The 19,231-nt window shown below is 35.7% G+C and overlaps 1 pseudogene; it reads left to right on the top strand.

Moving 5' to 3' along the window:
* Positions 1-1,434: 1,434 nt before the first annotated feature.
* LOC110743812 lies at positions 1,435-6,353 on the top strand (annotated as a pseudogene).
* Positions 6,354-19,231: the final 12,878 nt, after the last annotated feature.

Here is a 19,231-nt window from a genome sequence, read left to right as displayed (position 1 = left end):
GTAGTATTTGATTTTCTGTTTGGGAGTTATTTTACTCAGAATAGAATAGTGGCCTGCTGCTGCATTTATTTTACTGCAGAGGACATGATTTTATTCTTTTTTATGACTGCGTAATATTTCATGGTATATACGTACCACATTTTTTTTATCCAATCAACCACTAATGGACACTTAGATTGGTTTCATGACATTGCTATTGTGAACAGTGCTGTGATAAACATAAGAGTACATTTATGTTTTTTTAATGTAATTATTTCTTTTGTTTGGGTAGATATCCAGTAATGGGATTGCTGGGTTGAATGGTAGTTCTATTTTTAGATATTTGAAAAATCTCTATACAATTTTCCATAGAGGTTGCAATTTGCAATCCCAGGAGTGTAAAAAAGTTCTATTCTATCTAAGTCCTTGCCAACGTCTGTTGTTTTTGACTTTTTAATGATAGCCATTCCGAATAGTGTTAGAATGTATCTCATCATGGTTTTAATTTGCATCTCTCTGATGATTATTTATGTTGAGTATTTTTTCATGTGTCTGTTGTCCACAGTATGTCTTCTTTTGAAAAATATCTGTTCATGTCCTTTGCCTAGTTTTTAATTGAGTTGTTTGTTTTCTTTATGTTGAGCTGTTTGAGTTCCTCATAGAATCTTAATACTAGACTTTTGCTAGAGGCATAATTTGCAAATACTTTCTCCCATTCTGTAGGTTGTTTGCTTATACTATTGATTATTTCTTTTGCTCTCCAGTAGCTTTTTAGTTTAAAACCCTTTTTTTGTTTTGTTTTGTTGCATTTGCTTTTGGGGTTTTTGTCATAAATTATTTGCTTAGGCCAATCCAGAAGAGTCTTTCCTAGGTTTTCTTCTAGGACTTTTATACTTTCAGGGTCTTACGGTTAAGTCTTTATCCATCCTGGGTTAATTTTTAGTGAGGAAATGCTTTTGTGTAGGATGAGAGATGAGGATGTCCAATTTCATTCCTCTGCATATGGCTAGCTAATTTTCCCAGCACCATTTACTGAATAGTGTGTCCTCTTCCCATTGTCTATTTTTGTTGATTTTTGTCAAAGATCTGTTGATTTAGGGTATGCAGCTTTATTTCCGGGTCCTCTATTCTGTTTCATTGTTCTGTATGTCTAGTTTTGTTATGAGTATAATGCTGTTTTATTTACTATAGCCTTGTATTATAATTTGAGGTCAGGTAATTAGATGCCTCTGGATTTGTTCTAATTGCTTAGGATTGTTTTGGCTTTGAGCTGTAGAACTGTTTTTTCTAATTCTATGAAACATTACACTGGTAATTTTATAGAAATTGCATTGAATCTGTAGATGGCTTTGTGCTTTATGGTCACTTTAACAATATTGAGTCTTGCAATCTGTGAGCATGGTGTGTTTTTGTATTTGTTCATGTCATCTACAATTTCTTTTATAAGTGTTTTGTAGTTCTCCTTGTAGGGATATTTCACTTCCTTGGTTACATGTATGTCTAGGTATTTTATATTTTTAGAGGCTGTTATAAATGGGATTGAGTTCTTAGTTTGATTCTCAGCTTAAATGTAACTGGTGATTACAAATGTTTCAGATTTTTGTATGTTGATTTTGCATCCTGAAATTTTACTGAAATCGTTTATTAAGTCTAGGAGTCTTTGGAGAAGTCTTTAGTGTTTTCTAAGTATACAATTATATCATCAGCAAAAAAAGGTAAATTGAGTCCCTCTTTTGCAATTTGGATGCCTTTTATTAAGAAAAATTATTTTTATTATTTTTCATATTTCCTCATTCTGTAAATGTGAAAATCTATTTTAAGTAGTCAAAATATTAATAAAAATAAGTTTCATGCACTAAAATATTTTTTTATTTTATTTAAATATTTTATTTAAATAAAATATTTTATTCTAACCGATTTTCATGTTGTTTTACATAATCACATTTGTTTGCTTCATATTAGTTCATCACATGTTATAAAATGTAGCTATAAAAAACAGTTATGAAAGATAGACATTTCCTCACTTTTAGACAGTTAAAATGGTATCATTTGTTTTACTAGTTTTGGCATAGTAAATAATATGGTCTGAATATTTGTACCCCTCCCCAAATTTGATGGAAATCCAATCACTAATGTAATGGTACCAGGAAGCAGAACCTTTGGGAAGTATTTAGGTCATGAAGTCAGAGCTCTCATAAATGAAATTACTGCCCTTGTAAAAGATATCCCAGAATGAACCATCTATTTATGAGATGGGCCCGTACTGGGCACTGAATCTGCCAGTGCTTTGATTTTGGGCTAACCCTAGAATGGTGAAACATAAGAGTGGCTTATAAGATCCAGCCTTTTCACGAGATGGCGCCGAAATTGAAGCAGGAAGCTCTTGCCCCTTCTAAAGCCGAAGCCAAAGCGAAGGCTTTAAAGGCCAAGAAGGCAATGTTCAAAGGTGTCCACAGCCACACAAAAAAAGAAGATCCTCACGTCACCCACCTTCCGGCAGCCCAAGACACTGCGACTCCGGAGGCAGCCCAAATATCCTCGGAAGAGCGCCCCCTCCCGGAGAAACAAGCTTGACCACTATGCTATCCTCAACTTGCCGCTGATCACTGAGTCTGCCATGAAGATAGAAGACAACAGCACACTTGTGTTCATTGTGGATGTTAAAGCCAACAAGCACCAGATCAAACAGGCTGTGAGGAAGCTCTGTGACACTGATGTGGCCAAGGTCAACACCCTGATTCGGCCTGATGGAGAGAAGAACGCATATGTTCGACTGGCTCCTGGTTACCATGCTTTGGATGTTGCCAACAAAATTGGGATCATCTAAACTGAGTCCAGCTGCCTAATTCTAAATACATACATACATACATATATATATATATATCTTTTCACCATTAAAAAAAATGATACTCAGTCCATGACATTTTCTTATAACTGCCTAAACACACTATGAACAAACAACAACAAAAAAAATCAGTATTGAAAAAGGGAGGTGGTGCTGTAACAAATACCTAAAATGTGAAAAGTCTTTGGAACTGGGTAATGTGTAGAGACTGGATGAGTTTTGAAGTGCAGTTTAGAAAAAGCTTATGTTGCTATGAACAGACTGTTAAGAGTGATACTAGTAAGGGCTCAGATAGAAAGCCTCAATTTTCAGAGAATACCTAAGTAATCCCGAACAGAATGTTATTATAAACATGAAGGATAAAGGCCATTATGATGAAGTCTCAGACAAAAATGAGAAATGTGTTATTGGAAACATAAATAAGAGAAGGAAATTCTTATTATAATGTGGCAAAGAACTTAGCTATATTCTCTTTGTGTCCTAGTGTTCTGTGGAAGGTAGAACTTGTGAGTAATGAAATTAGATATTTAGCTGAAGCTATTTCTTAGTAAAGTCTTGAAAGTGAAGCTTGACTTCTCTTGAGTGCTTAAAGTAAAATGCTAAAAGAATGTAATGCTTAAATGTTACATTTTTAATCCAAAGGGAAGCAGAGCTTAGCATTTTGGAAAACTCTCAATTTATCCACATAAGAAAACTATGAGAAATCTTTTTCAAAAGACAACAAGGATGTTTCCAAGCTACTATTTAATAAGGTGAATTCTGTGAATTTTCCATGTCCAACAGAAGCCGGGTGCTATTCATAAATACGATAGAAGAATGAGCCCAAAAGCATCTTGGAGATTATTAGAGCTGACCTTTTCATCACAGGCCCAGAGGGCCTAGGGGATAGAATAATTTCAATGCTTTGCTCCTGACATTCCAGGGCAGCACTCTTCAGTCACACCAAGTGTGGCTCCAGTGGGCTGAGGTGTGGAGAGGGCTTTGGTGGTTGCCCTTTCAGAGGGCACAGATGGTAAATCTCTGCAGCATACATGCAGTGCCATCTCTGATGACACACAGAGTATATTAGCAGTGGGATCATGGCTATCTACATCTATATTTTGAAAGATGGAGGCTGCCACAGCCTTGGGTGCGTTAGCTAGACAGAGGCACCTCGATGTCAGGACAGAGTTCCAACTAATGGAGTGCCTAGTGTTATGAAGATTCCAAGATCCTGTTTTTCTTTCACAGCACCAAACATGTATTTTAAAAAATTATCTACTGTCTTGAGGCAGCAGCGAGGAAAAATGCTTATTGTTCTACAGTGTGATGTAAAGCAGTGATGAGAGCTGCCTACATTCTCTCTGGTACAGTCAGCACCTGTTGAAGTCCTATTGATTTTAATTCAAACCTCCCCAAGGTGGTGGGGCAGTGCCCCCTCATGCCTTCTCTGTCCCTCTGTCAATAATTTGAAATGTCAACCGTTAGGAAGGATAAGAATTTGCAACTTTCATTATGAACCCTCAGGAGAAACTATACCTAACACAGTATGTCTGTGTGTGTGTGTGTGTGTGTGTGTGTGTGTGTGTGCCTACATGGCTGCATAAAACCTATGTAAGTATTTGTATGTACATAACACAAACTTTCAGCTCTTATTCTCATTTGCAGTTCACTGTATCAAGAAACAGTTACAGACGATGGAGCTGTGACAACAAGTGACTAGAATTCACTGTGAACCAATCTCAAAAGAACGCCATTAAAATGGGCTGTTTGAAGTTAGGTTGCATTTATTATTTAGAAGACTTAGTCCTCCGTAACTAACAACCATTATGCAAAGTCCCAAGAAAGAAATGCAAGAGGGAAGGCCAGAAAAATGCCTATATTCTTTATTAGTTTAGTGGGCTTTGTCTACAAAATTCAGTTTAGTTTTCTACTGGACTAAGTTAGAATATCTAGAAATATGAGAGATCTGCTTATTTGGTTACAGGTAGATCTACATCCTGAATTAAAGGCAGTCTTGGTGTTTTGCCTTTAGGCCATCATTCCAGTCTTGGCTCTTTAGCTCTAATTTTCCCGTTCATATTGAAGAAATGACGGTTTCCCTGTAGTATTAAAACTGACATCATTATTAAAGCATGAACCATAAGAGATATTCTGAGAGTTTTTTCTTTTAAAGAAATGAAAATGTGAAATATTCTGTAGTTATATTATTCCATTAATATCAGTATTAGAAAAGCATTGAGCAGGCTAGTGAGAACATAGATTTAAAAGAGAAGATCATTTCTTAATGTTAAAAAGAAGAGGCCAGGTCTTAATAATATATCCAAAATCAATAATTGAAATGACCTATTCCAAAATATGCTGTGCTCAAAACAGCAGCCTTTTATTTAAGAGGATGATCTCCTTATTTCAAAAAGTATGATGCTGCTCTATCTTTCTGCATTTCCCTAATAAGTCACAATAATGTGATGCTTATGTTACTGTTCAAAACATTTTTTCAGTTTTTATGGAAAGCTTTGATGTTCCAAATAAATCTCATTATACAGTAGATCAAAGAGGACAATGCCTTTCACCAAAGAAGTATAACACACCAATTAGCTTTTCATCTATTGGAAGTTATATATATTTTTTTCCTTCAATAAGTTCTATCAGTACCTACAATGTGCCCAGAATATGTGATAAGACTACGTAGGTGTGTTTTCAGTGACAGGAGAATAGATCCGGGATAGGTAAAATGTGCTGAGAACAAAGGGTGCTAAAGTTCTATCATTATCGTAAAATGCTTTGTATTATTAATAATACTAATACTAATGCCTATTATTAAATAGCTATTTTATTCTATGATTTCTTCCTCTTGAAAAGATCTCATAAACTAAGACAAAATGTTAAGTGAATTACAGAGAGAACTATTCTATTTCTTGCATAAATGAAGCTGAAAATCTAAGTTTAAAAGACTCGATTTCAGCTTCGAAGGGAGCACCAACAGCTATGCATCACTTTAGGTTGTTTAAACAGAGTGCCAGCCAGAAGCATTCTGTAATGCATCAGCAACCTGCCCTCTGTCAGAGGGTTCTGACGGTTGTGGGAGCTGTATGCGCATCTACAAAGCTGAATTTCACTCCCCAAGCACTTGGAGTCTGCTTAAGTATCGCATTATTTTTGACTGAGTTCTGATGAAAGTTTCCTTTCTGTGATTTTATGATCTGCATCAAAGTTGAAGTCATGATTGCCAGTCTTATTTTAGATCTACTGTCACCTGGAGAACATAATTCCCTTGGGATACTAGAAGAATTTTAAAAATTTACTAATGCTCATGTGTTTCCCATGTTGCCTAAAAAGTTCTACACTGCTTTACCTTACATGATAATCTGATACTCAAAGGAATATCATCGCACACAAACTTCAAATCTGTTTCTTAGATAAATTATACTCCTTTATTCCAACTGAACTCACCTACTAGATTTGTGCAAATTTATTTGTTTTGTAATAAGTATCTCAAAAAAAATTAGCTGAATTCCCTTTTGCTCTTTAGCAAAAGGGGCCAGGCATGATGGCTCATGCCTTTAATCCCAGCACTTTGGGAGGCCGAGGCAGGCGGATCACGAGATCAGGAGATTGAGACCATCCTAATTAACATGGTAAAACCCCGTCCCTACTAAAACTACAAAAAAGTTAGCTGGGCATGGTGGCACGTGCCTGTAGTCTCAGCTGTAGTACAGACTGAGGCAGGAGAATCACTTGAACCCAGGAGGTGGAGGATCCAGCGAGCCGAGATCGAGTCACTGCACTCCAGCCTGGGCAACAGAGAAAGACTCAGTCTCAAAAAACAAACAAATGAACAAACAAACAAACAAACAAACAAAAGGCAGAAGTCTTGGACAACACATTTATTTGTGTGTACTTTAGAGCAGTAGTGCATTATCTATCTATTGCTTCAAAAAAATTACCCTAACACTTGTTGGATTATAATGATAAACATTTATTATCTAACATTTTCTGTGAGTCATTAATTTCAGCATTGATTAGTCAGATGATTCTGGTTCAGATTCTTTCATGATGTTGCTGTCGAGCTGTTGGCCTGAGTTGCCATCACCTAAAGGCTTCACTGGGACTGAAAGATTCACTCAAGATTATCCCCTTATGTGGCTATTGGCACAGGGTTTCATTTCCTTGCTAGCTGCTGGCAGAAGAGCTCAATTCTTTGCCATGTTAACCTTTCTTTAGGGCTGCTTGAGGGCCCACATGACATGACAACATATTTTCCCCAGAGCAAGGAGTCGAAGAGAAAGAACAGGATAAAGCAGTTTCTTTTATGATCTAGTCTCAGAAATCACACACAATCACCTCCACCATATCATTAATTAGAAGCAAATTAGTAAGGATTGTACTTGTTTCAGGTAAGGGAAATCAGGCTCCATCTTTAGAGGGGTGGAGGATTATTAAATAATTCGTGGATCTATTTTTAAATGACTACATGGTAAGAAGGGCTGGCTGTTTCTTAGAACTGGTTTGTGTAATCTTCTTGAACCTGAAGGAGCACATTTCTTCTCTACCTTACTATTCAGAGTAGGAGATTTTACACACTCTGACAGAAACTTTAAACGCATAAGATTTTAACTGTGTATATTTAATAGAAGCAGTGTGCAAGATTCCGTGCAGAAATAAAGGTTGAGTACATAGCAGTTTACTGTGCACTGTTTCCAATACCAACAAGATGTAGTTCAAAAGCACTTACCTTAGTGTCACAGACAGAGATTTAAATATATGCAGCATCATTTCTAGTTGGAAGACTTTAGGCGAGTTACATAATCAGTTTTCATGTCAGTTACTTCATTTACTTAAATGAATGCTCACAATAACTCTGTGAAGTGTGTAATATTATCCCCATTTTGTAAGACAAAAATTGAAGCTCATTACAACTAGAAAGTGGCAGAGTCAATGTTACGATCCAAGTTCAGTTGATGCCAAAACATCTTTGCTTTCTCCAGTGATTTCTGGAAAAGAGAAAACACTTAAAATTGGTCAGTGATGTAGCATATATGAAAGTGGAGAGCATTATTATTAATAAAGTTAGTATCTACACAGAAAACAAAGTTTCATAAATAAAAATTATTTCTATTGAAGAACAATTAATATGTGGTTACTTAAATCAACAGAATTCTAAGGTATCAGCAGGCTTTCAAGATTGTTTTTTTATTTTTTTGAGACAGAGTCTTGCGCTGTCTCCTAGACTGGAGTGCAGTGACGTGATCTCGGCTCACTGCAACCTCCACCTCCTGATTCAAATGTTTCTCCTGTCTCAGCCTCCCGAGTAGCTGGGATTACAGGCATGCTCCACCATGGCTGGCTAATTTTTGTATTTTGACTAGAGATGGGGTTTCTTCATGTTGGCCAGGCTGGTCTTGAACTCCTGACCTCAGGTGATCGGCCCACCTCAGCCTCCCAAAGTGCTGGGATTACAGGCGTGAGCCACTGCACCTGGCCTAAAGGTTGTCTTTAACTTAAAACTTTGAGTTAGGGTATGCAACCAAGTAATATACTGCATTAAAATTATTCAGCCCTACTTATTGCCTTGCTTTGTAATTTCATATTAATGTTGAAGCAGTATGAAACATTATGATTCACAGCTTAGTTCTAGTGACACAGTGCAAGCAAATGTCAGCTCCAGGATGCCCTTGGTTAGTTTATACCTGCCTTATTTATTCAAAACCCAGATTTATCTGGTATCTTGATTATACTGTAAATAGAAAAAGGGATACAGGAAATGTCAGTTACATATTACAGTTGCCCTATCCCTTTCATTGTTTGTTGTGTACCACTTTGAATCTAGTATTAAACACTAGCTGAATAACTCTAATTGAACCAATCAAATTCAAAACATATTCTTGAAACTTAGATGAATTTCTGATAATTCAAAATCATTGATCCTGCCTTGAACAATGTAGGTTTTTCAGGATATTTGAATTTATTAAATATTTAAGTAGCTAAGCTTTCTTAAATTCTTAAGCATCCTTATTGGAAGTCTCAATTATAGAATCAAATACTATGATTGAAAGGAGTATCAACTCAAGAAAGTACAGAGATCAATGCCATATCTCAGGATGCTGGTCTATTTCCTTTAGGCTGCAGTTAGCTTACACTGAACTTGAACAGGTTGCTGAACTAATGAGTATTTAAGCTTATTGTAATTTATTACATGACAACTTATTGAGGCTGAAAAAGTGATCAATTTCAAAAGCTCTCCCTTAATATGTAGGAAGTATTTTGCACACTGAGCAAGTGTAAATCACAAAGTAATAAAAGTCGTGTAAGATTGTAACAAATATAAATTACTATATAAATGTTAAATAAATTACACAATATTTTTAAGCCCTGAAGCATCAAATCACTTTGCAAAGAACTAAATGTCAAATGACAGAGTGTGAGTTTATGCATACTCCTTCTACGGGCCATTGTTACAACTTTAGTAACATTGCTTTAAAATTTTCATACCCACAGCATATTCACTTTTGTTACTTACTTTGCTTGACTTTACTTCCTTTGTTTCAGATAGCAACCTTAATTTTCCAGGGAAAATTTTGAAATTTGGGGCTTGAGGCTGCTGTAGTGACTGGTCACTTGCTCTGTTTGGAGAAATTGCTAAAGAAGGTAAGGAATGGCAGGTGTGTTACTAGAGGGTAAGAGTCCTGAAAAAAAAAAAAAAAAGATACCCTTTACAGTTACACTAACATTTGCGTGTAGGAATTTGGTTGATGTTCAAAGGCAAACTTAGAGAGTAAAAATACATAAATTGACAATATATATCTTGAGGGGTAAATATGGAAGGAAACATGGAAGGAGGGAGACTGTCTGGATAAGTAAGAGATTTTCAACTGATACCAATACAATGATTGTGCCAATATATAGTGAATTCTTATAATTTTATGTTGCCTTCATATCCATTTTGAATATGTTTACATTTTTTATGCCAGAAGTAAAGCTTGGTCACTCTTGAAACAGTTTCTAGTCCTACGCCAGCTCTCAGTTCCCCAGTGATCAATCCAGATATCCGACTTAAACAACTTCCCAATGGTGACCACTTCCCTATGCGGCCGCTAGATACAGCCTACTTGACTGGCCCTGCTAATCTCCACATTCCATATGGACTGTGCAGACATGCAACTGTGACCATTTTCCACTCACAGTGTTACCTGTCGGACTTTGTGTCTGCTTGCTTTAAACCTACCAAGTAAAACTTCCCATAGGAAATCTATTTGAATAATGTCCTAGATCCCAATAAAGACATTGATCTGTAGTCTCTTTCTCTCTGTTCTCTTCACCTGCTCTCTATCCTTCATGTGTGTGGCCTCCAGACGCATCTATACCCCTCAAGATCTGTAAATAATAAACGATTTTCATGTTGCATCTCTCCTAATCATTGAAAAGGTGCTGTCCGTCTTAAAGATCCTAAATTAAAACACAGTAGTAATTATTACTATTATCATCATTATCACTGGTATTTCATGTTCCTACTATATTGTTGCAAGTCTTTAACATAAGTATTTTCATTTTTAAACCTGACCCTCAATGAGATATATTTTTACTCTCATTTTTACAGATGAGTAATCTGTCACTCAGGGCAGTTGAGGGAGATCACACAGCAGGTGACTAGTGATGGTTTTACATAAACCCAGGATAGTCCTATTCTAAAGACAATGCTGCAGATGTACTATCCCCTCTCCTGACTGCATCTGTGCCATGCCGTTTGAAACAGCTTTCCTTTCTTATCATTTCAAGTGTCTAAGATCTCAAATATCTTCTACTTTGCCCCCTAGAGCACACAGATTTATATCACATGCAAAGTCACTGATTGGCTTAGGGTGACTACTATTGACTCAGCACACACTGGGATTTTATTTTATTTTATTTTGTTTTATTGCACCACTTTGACAGAGCAAACAATTTGCTTCTTCTTTCAAGGCTGAAATGGAGTACAGTGTTTATTTGTTTCCACTATATCTGACTGAAACACAGGGATAGAACGGGGTATGTGCTGGTGTTGAGAACAAAATGGCATCAGAGAAGGAACTTCAGACGACAAAGGTATTTCAGAGCATGACATGTTATCAGAAACAAGATGTTCATTAAGAGAAAAGGATAAGGACATGAATATAAAATAAAAACTATGAAGAAAATATCTCCTAATTTTTAAAATTTGTCAAAAGCAAATCATCAAGGAAGTTCATGGGGGCACACTGAAGAACTGGCTGGGATTAGTACTAAAATTACAGAACACAATTCCAGCATTTAACAGGAGTAGTAAAACAAGACATATCTGATCAGGAAACTAAGTCAAGGATTGCCTCAGTCCACAAAGGAAATTCTATTTGTAAGAAAAAATTGAAGAGGCCACTTCCTAAAATCAGAGTATAGAGTCAGAGAAATTGACTTGATTCCCAGCTGTCAATATAGCTGTCTTTGGCTGACTTATACAGCTGAGTAAGAGGAAGTCCCACTTCCACAGCTAGAAACTATACAGAGACTAAGTGAGTTAGCTTTATGAAACATGCCTCAGTAAAAGGCAGTTATGACATTAAACATTTTGATGATAAATTAACTCAATTTCTGTTTTAACATCCAATAATCTGCAGATGCAAGTTCTTTGCCAATAACATGAAATTTACTAACATTATTTATTGTTGTAGTCCTAAATGGTAAATGTTTGGATGTTTGCATTTTAAAACTTATGTATAAATTTCACAAGTAAAAGTGAAAATAAAATAATTATTTCTACTACAAATGTTTTCAAAGTAGTCTTTGATTTTAAAGCTGAATCCTTTTTTGGTTGTTTTAGTTATATCTTTGTTCACAGTACATATCCTCATACTTAAGCAATCAATGTGAATTCATAAAAGTTGGCATATAACAATGTTAATAAAATGACAATAGCTATCATTTAAGGACTTGGTGAGACTGTGATAAGTGTCTAAACACAGAATTATCACACCTAAGCCTTACAACAGCCTGTCTTGAAGGTTACCTTTATTACTTCCTGGAGAGGCTTAGTAAATTTGTCCATAGTTTCAGCTAACAAAAGATATATTAGAATCACACCTAAACTGGAAAGCTTTATTCTTATTATAAAATGTGGGTACATGCTATGCCAATATAAGGTTCTTAATCACCTTCAATTTCATTATACAATTGTACAGAAAACAGTCAACTTTTCACTGTAGTGAGAGGGCGGACAATTATTAGCATTAAGCTGTTTTGTCCTTTTATCTACTCACAAAGACAATATAAAATTTAGTTAAAATATTACCATCAACTTGAGTAAAAAAGGCATCATACATTGTTTTCCAATTCACTATTTTCTTTATTTTGCTATTTTGAATCAAAATACGTCTTTTTTATAAAACTCAATATTTTTGCTTTTTCTTATTATTTAAAAGCGTATTAGAAACTTCTGAGGTTTTGAAAGGTTACTACAATATAGCTGAAAATTTACTTTATCTAGTATGGAAAATCTTGGAACATTAGCATAAAATGATTAAAGTAACTAAGTAAGAAAAACAAGACAGTCCTACCAAAATAAGTTAAATTTCACATGGTAATTGATTTTGCTGTTTCAAAATGTTTGTAAATGTTGTAATATTGAGCTGGGCTTGATCTACATTGCTCCATTACATGTTGAATTTAATAACAATAAACTTTATTCTATGCTTTCTTCCTATTTTCCACTACCTAATTTCTCAAAATTTTGTGATGGCCGGAAAATGTTTATTTACCACAGCACATATAAGACAGTTGGGATCCAACAACACTACAAGCTCTCCAATTGAAGAGCTATCCTCAGGTTCAGTTCTTTGGTATGAATTCTTCTGAGATTCTTAGAGGACCTATTTGCTTTGTTCCTTGAGCCCCAATTTAGGACTGTTGCTGGAATTAGAAACTAACAACAACAACAAAAATACTCACTGTCACTTTGTCATGAGTGGTTCAAGATCAGACATAACCAGATCCATACGCATTTGTGTATTTTCAGTCAGAATTTTACTGCTATTTCAGTAATAGAAACAATGAGCCACATGGAGTCCTTTTCCAAAGAGACAATTCTTCTTGGTACTACCCATCACTCAGCACTGAGATCCATGGGTACATAGGCTGAAGCCACTCCACCAATCAATCAGTCAATATTGCAAACCACATGTAATAATATATTTAATCAAATCTATAAATGTTAGAGATTAAAATTTCACACCAAACAGAGTAACATTTAACATCAAGAGAAAAAGATCACTGAAAAGGTGTTAATGAGCCAGTCCAAGTAGAGTGACATGGACAACGAGAGTCCTTGTCCTGATCCAGAGAGTCTCGCCTGATCCAGACAGTCATCAATGTCTTACAAAGAAGAATCCTTGATTTAGGCAGAGTCTTCAGCAGCAGATGTGAGATGCAGATCACGAATGATGAAAAGACAGGGTCTACCAAGAAGACCATGTCTAGCTGCTGAATTTCTGCTAATATTATGGACCTTGAGTCCTCTGGTGAGAATTGATAGTAAAGGATTACACCCTTATCTGATTTGGTGTTATCTCTCCTGACTAGGCAAACAACTGGACCCCATTGGCTTGATGCCTTTTGAAATGTAAGATGGAGTCTTTTTCTAAGATGGACTCACTATGTCAAGGGAACTCACTTATTACATTCTACATGTCATGTAATAATCTATTTTCAAGAGGCAATATACCTTAAAAAAATCTACTTTCATCATTTGGTTTTAAAAATTGAGGAAACTGGGAAATGACATAACTTGTCGACTTACTTGAAACTAATTTAGCTATACTGCAGTCTGAATAAATGTGTTCCCTGAAAATGTATATGTTAAATCTCATCCCCCAAGTTGATGCTGTTAGGAGGTGAGGGCCTTTGGGGGTTGTTGGACCATGAGGATGGAGCTCTCATGAATAGAATTAGTGCCTTTATAAAAGAGACTGCAGGGAGATTCCTCTGCCATTCTGCCAACTTCAACAAGAAGTTGGCCATTTGCATCCCAGACGAGAGCTGTCACTAGAACTCAGCTAGGCTGGCAACTGATCTCAGACTTCTAGCCTCCAGAATTATGAAAAATAAATTTCTACTTAAAAAACCTATACCCAGTCTTTAGCATTTGTTATAGCAGCCCAAATAAACTAAGACGGAAAATTGATACCAAGAAGTGGAGAGCTGATGTAACAAATGCATTAAAATGTGGAAGTGGTTTCAGAACCAGTAATGGGTAGAGGCTGGAAGACTTTTGAAGTGCAGGTTAGAAAAAGTCTACATTACCATAAACAAATTGTTTAGGGAATTTGGAAAAAGCTTAGAAGGAGAGGCGGAGTGATTTAAGGAAAGTCTCGATTGACTTGGAGAATACCTAAGATATTTTGAACACAATATTGTCAGAAATATAGATGGTAAAGGTCATTCTGATGAGGTTTCAGACAGAAATAAGAAACATGTTATTGGATTTTAGAGAAAACGCAATTCTTGCTATAAAGTGACAAAGAACTTGGTTGAATTATGTTTGCGTCCTAGTGTTTTGTGAAAGGATAGAAATGGTGCATAGTGGAATTGGATATTTGACGGAGTAAATTTCTAAGCAAAATGTTTATGAATGGCCTTGCTCCTCTTGACTGCTTATGTTAAAATGAGAGAATAAAGAAATGATTTAAAGACAGAATTGTTCATCAAAAGGGAAATAGAAATTTAAAATTAGGAAAATTCTCAGTCTATCCATATTGCAAAAATAAGAAAGCCTGTTTGAAAGAGAGTAAGAGTGTAGTAAAGAGAATAAAGTTCAGCCATCTCAACTGAAGCTAGAAGCTGTTCATCAAGACAGTGTGGAAATTAGTCATCCATGTAAACAAAAATGAGGACCTATTTTCTAAGACGATGGAATAAAATGGAAATCATTAATGCTGCCCCTTCCCTTCAAAGGTCCAGCTTGCAAGAATTATATTCCTATGACCTTAAATGGGTAAAGCCACTGGCAGGCAATTCTGAGCAAGGAGATCTTTAGGCATATGACTTAACCCATGAAAGCTACAGTTTAGGTTGTGTCCAGCAAAACCGTGTAATTGGCTCCAGTAGGTCTGAAGGACAGAGTGCCAAATTTAAAAAATATATATATATATGTTCTTGAGCCTTAAGGGTTTAGATTTGCTAGAGACATTTCATTCTTTTCTTCTTTCAAATTTCTTTTTGAATGGGAGTATCTATCTTATGCCAGAACCACAATTGTATTTTAGAGGCACATTATATGTTTAATTTCACAAGTTCACAGATGGAGAACAATTTGCCTCAGAATGAATTGTACCCTAAGTCTCACCCCTATCTGACATAGGTAATATTTAGATGAGACTTTGGACTTTAAACTTTTTAGTTACTGCTGGAACAAATTAATACTTTGGAAACGATAGAATGAAATGTATGAGAAGAGTATTGCATCTGAGAAGACCATGAATTTTGGGATCCAGGGACAATAATATGTTCTGAATGTTTATGCCCTCCCTAAAATTAATATGTTGAAAACTAAATCACCAAGTGATGGTATTAGAAGGTCAAGTCTTTGGGAAGTGAAAAGGTCATCAGGGCACAGCCTTCATGAGTGGGATTAGTGCTTTTAAAAAAGAAGCTCCAGGGGGATCTCTCCTCACTCCTGCCATGTGAGGTTTCAATGAGAAGACTGTCTATGAATCAGGAAACTGTCCCTCATCAAACATCCAATATACTGGTACATTGACTGTTAACTTCCCAGCCTCTGAAACTGAGAAGTACATTTATGGGGTGTAAATCTATCAGGGTATGCTAGTTATAGACGCTTGAATGTACTAAGTCAAGGTAGAACCGACATTTTCTGATGTCCAGGCAACAAATTCTATTTCCTTTCTTTCTGAACTTTATAATCAAAATTCCATGACACAAGTTTATTTTACAAATTGCCACATTTGCATGCTAAATTTTAAATAAGGCTAATTATACGAGAATCTCTTATCTTAAACAGAAGACATAAAAATAATAAAATGTTTAGGATTTTTGACCTACAAATAGATTAATTATATTAATCCTTGAGAATTAAATAGAAATGAAGAGGAGATGTTGGAAAAATGTAAAATGGCCTTAAAATCAGGTTTTTTTTCAGCGTAGTGTGAATATTAAACTATATGGAAAAGGTAATTTTCATCATGATATTTTTTCTCACATGTCACTTGTAAAAAAGAAGGAGAACATCATTAAGGACATCTGAAGTTCTTTTGGATTCTCCCCTATGCCCCTCAAAAATGATCTATGTCTATATGTTAGTTTCCTATTGCTGAGGTAACAAAACGTATTCTTTGATAGTTCTGGAGGCCAGAGGTCCAAATTCCTTCTCAGGGACATTGGCTGGGGTGGTTCTCTCTGATGATTTTAAGGGAAAATTCATTTCTTGTCTTTCCCAGCTGATAGAGGGCACCCACATGTCTCAGTTTGGGGTCCCCTTCTCTGCACCACACTAACCTCTTGCTTTCCTTCCCTTCATTACACCTCCTACTACTCTTCTGATCCCCTTGCCTGACTCTTATAGGGATCTTGCACTCATATTTGCTTTACTTTAATTATCTAGGTTAATCTCAGGATCTCAAGATTCTGAATTCAATCACATCCTGAAAATCTCTGTACCCACATAAGTTAACATATTACAGGCTTGGAAGATTAGAGCGTGTTGTTTTGGAAGGCGGCATTCTTCAGATTACCAGGATCTACCATAAACTTGATACTTAATCTTGTCTTAAAGATAATATTTTAAGTAGTTTTAAACTAGTTAAAACTACTTATTTTAGCTATGCTTCTTGGATTTCACAAGTATCGACATTTAAAGCTTGTTCATTTTTCTGCTGTAACCTCAGTTGGCCCTTCCAACTACAACATTACTGTGAGTGAGTGGGTGAGTGAGTGAGTGAGTGAGTGAGTGAGTGAGTGATAGGATTTGTTGCAACAGAAATCCTTTGATAAAAGGTCAGTATGAATCCTGTAAGCTAATGCATTATCTTAGTTCTTCATTAACAATCAAAATATGACCACGAACTGAGACATGAGCCTGCATGTAAAGTTTTTCTTATTAGAAGATGATTGTTTCAGAAGCTTGTTAACTCCTCTACATTTTTCAAGTTGATACAAAAATTTGTACTAAACAAAACAGATAACACATGAGTAGATAAAAGTAATAATTAACCTTAATGAAAAACCTTAGGATAGGCATTAAATTTCAAAATCAAATATTTTTAAATGCATATATTTCATGTATTAATTTTATCCTAGAGAAACATTAGTGCAGCCTAATTTTTTCTGTGTTTTGTTTGTCTTTCATTTACTGTGTTCATGTAGATAGGAGTCTAGCAATCATAAAGAGGTATAGATACTTGCACTACTTTTCTACAGTTTAGAATACGGAGATCTTATATGAAGAGAACATTTGTTGATTACATTTAAGAAGTTAGGTCTTCTTAAATCAATATGAAAGAATATATGTTTTGTGGGAATTTGTTATAGGCTGCCTATGTGCATAAACCTGTATATAAGATATTGGGAGAAGGGACAGTGTTTAAACATAAGTTGAGGCTTTGTCACACATACCCTTATGCCCCTGGAAATAAGTGCTTCATAGCAACAAGCATATAAAATTAATATTAGATCATGAATCATGAGAAAGAAGATGGGAGATGGATAAGGAGAAAGTGGAAAATATGAAAATGAAGGAAAACTGAGATTAGATAGTCTCTGCTCTAAGCTAGATCACTGCCATTATGTTAACTATTTTAAAGTTCATCTCCAGGAGCATATTATCAATAGAGATCTCTCTCTATCTGGAGACACGGTGGTAAGATTGATGAAAAGATGAGGGCTTTTCAATAAGCATGCTTCATAGTAGACTTTCCTTTACCCAGAATAAGATTCTTTTAGTTTGAATTATTCTAAAGACACTAAAAACCAAAGGAAAAATAGAATGCAGAGTAGTCAAATTTGTTTTCATAAAAAAGTGCCATTGTCTTAAATCAGATCAAGTAACATCAAAATAGAGACAGTCGATACAGAAGATATAGTTGGGAATAGTTTTTCCCATTAAAGAGGGTCACAAAATTCTCTTGCCCAATGTCCAAAAATTCAGAGGAAGCACAGGGAGAGGTATAGGAATAGGCATGTTCTTGAAATCCTGACAGACTGACAGAACTAAGTTCCAGGATTTTCCTCCTCTAGTTTCAAGATAATACGGAATGCTGAAGCTCTATAGGTCAAGCACTAGCACATGCTCATCTGTAAAAATGACTGCAACAACACTGTGTGTGGCCCAATTTAACTGTGCCCTGGTCCATTCCCTTGCTACATTTAGACATGAGCTGTGTAAAATGGATAATTGTGGTAATTCTTTACACAACATAAAAGGAAAGGTCTTCTCACAAAACATGATGGCACTTTGGGAAGCTGAGTTGGGTGGATCGCCTGAGATCAGGAGTTTGAGAACAGCCTGGCCAACACCGTGAAACCCCACCTCTACGAAAAACCAAATTAGCTGGATGTGGTGGCAGGGACCTGTAATCCCAGCTACCAGGGAGGCTGAGGCGGGAGAATCGCTTGATTCCGGGAGGTGGAGGTTGCAGTGAGCTGAGATCGCACCATTGCACTCCAGCCTCAGCAACAAGAGCGAAACTCCATCTCAAAACAAACCAACCAAGAAACAAAAACCACTGTGGTAATACAGAAGAGATGATCTGAAACCTGACTCTCCTGCCTAAATGTAAACTGACCAGACAGCTTGGGTTTTCCAGTTAATTTCTAATTACCTATAAGATTTTATTCAACCACTGAAAAGATTAATGTACAAAATCTACACACAAGGCTCTAGAATCTGATGATAACAAGTTGAATGCCACATTTTTCTTATAAATGATAGGCTTATATTCTGGTTGAAAGAGGATACATTTTTAATAAATGTGATTTGCTAATTGTATAACTAAATTGGTTCAATTTTAAAACACTGCGAAACTGTCCTTATAAATATTTCACATGGAAGACATGGATTGTCAAATCACAGGTCCCAGTTTTTGTTTAAAAACTAATTTCACCATGCCAATCTTAACATAGAAATTATTTTTTGAGAAATAAAATTAGCGCACATGTGTCAATTTCTTTATTTTTAAACATATAGCTTTTTGAATTTTTTGTTTTTAAACAAACATGGCTGATTTTTGAATACTCTCCATAACCCTTCTGGTACCATTTACACCTTCTTTAGTTCTAGATACACAAAGTATACAGAGTGAGTAAAAAAGAAGTCAAAATTATGCAGTAAACTTTGGAAAAGATTCTGTGGTAATCCAAATTATAGAGAATTGTCCAAAATAAATCTACACTTCATTCTGTCTGTGTTGA

This window comes from Papio anubis, chromosome 7 (assembly GCF_008728515.1).
Source record: "Papio anubis isolate 15944 chromosome 7, Panubis1.0, whole genome shotgun sequence".
Classification (NCBI taxonomy): Eukaryota; Metazoa; Chordata; class Mammalia; order Primates; family Cercopithecidae; genus Papio; species Papio anubis.
This window is presented reverse-complemented; position numbering and strand designations above follow the sequence as displayed.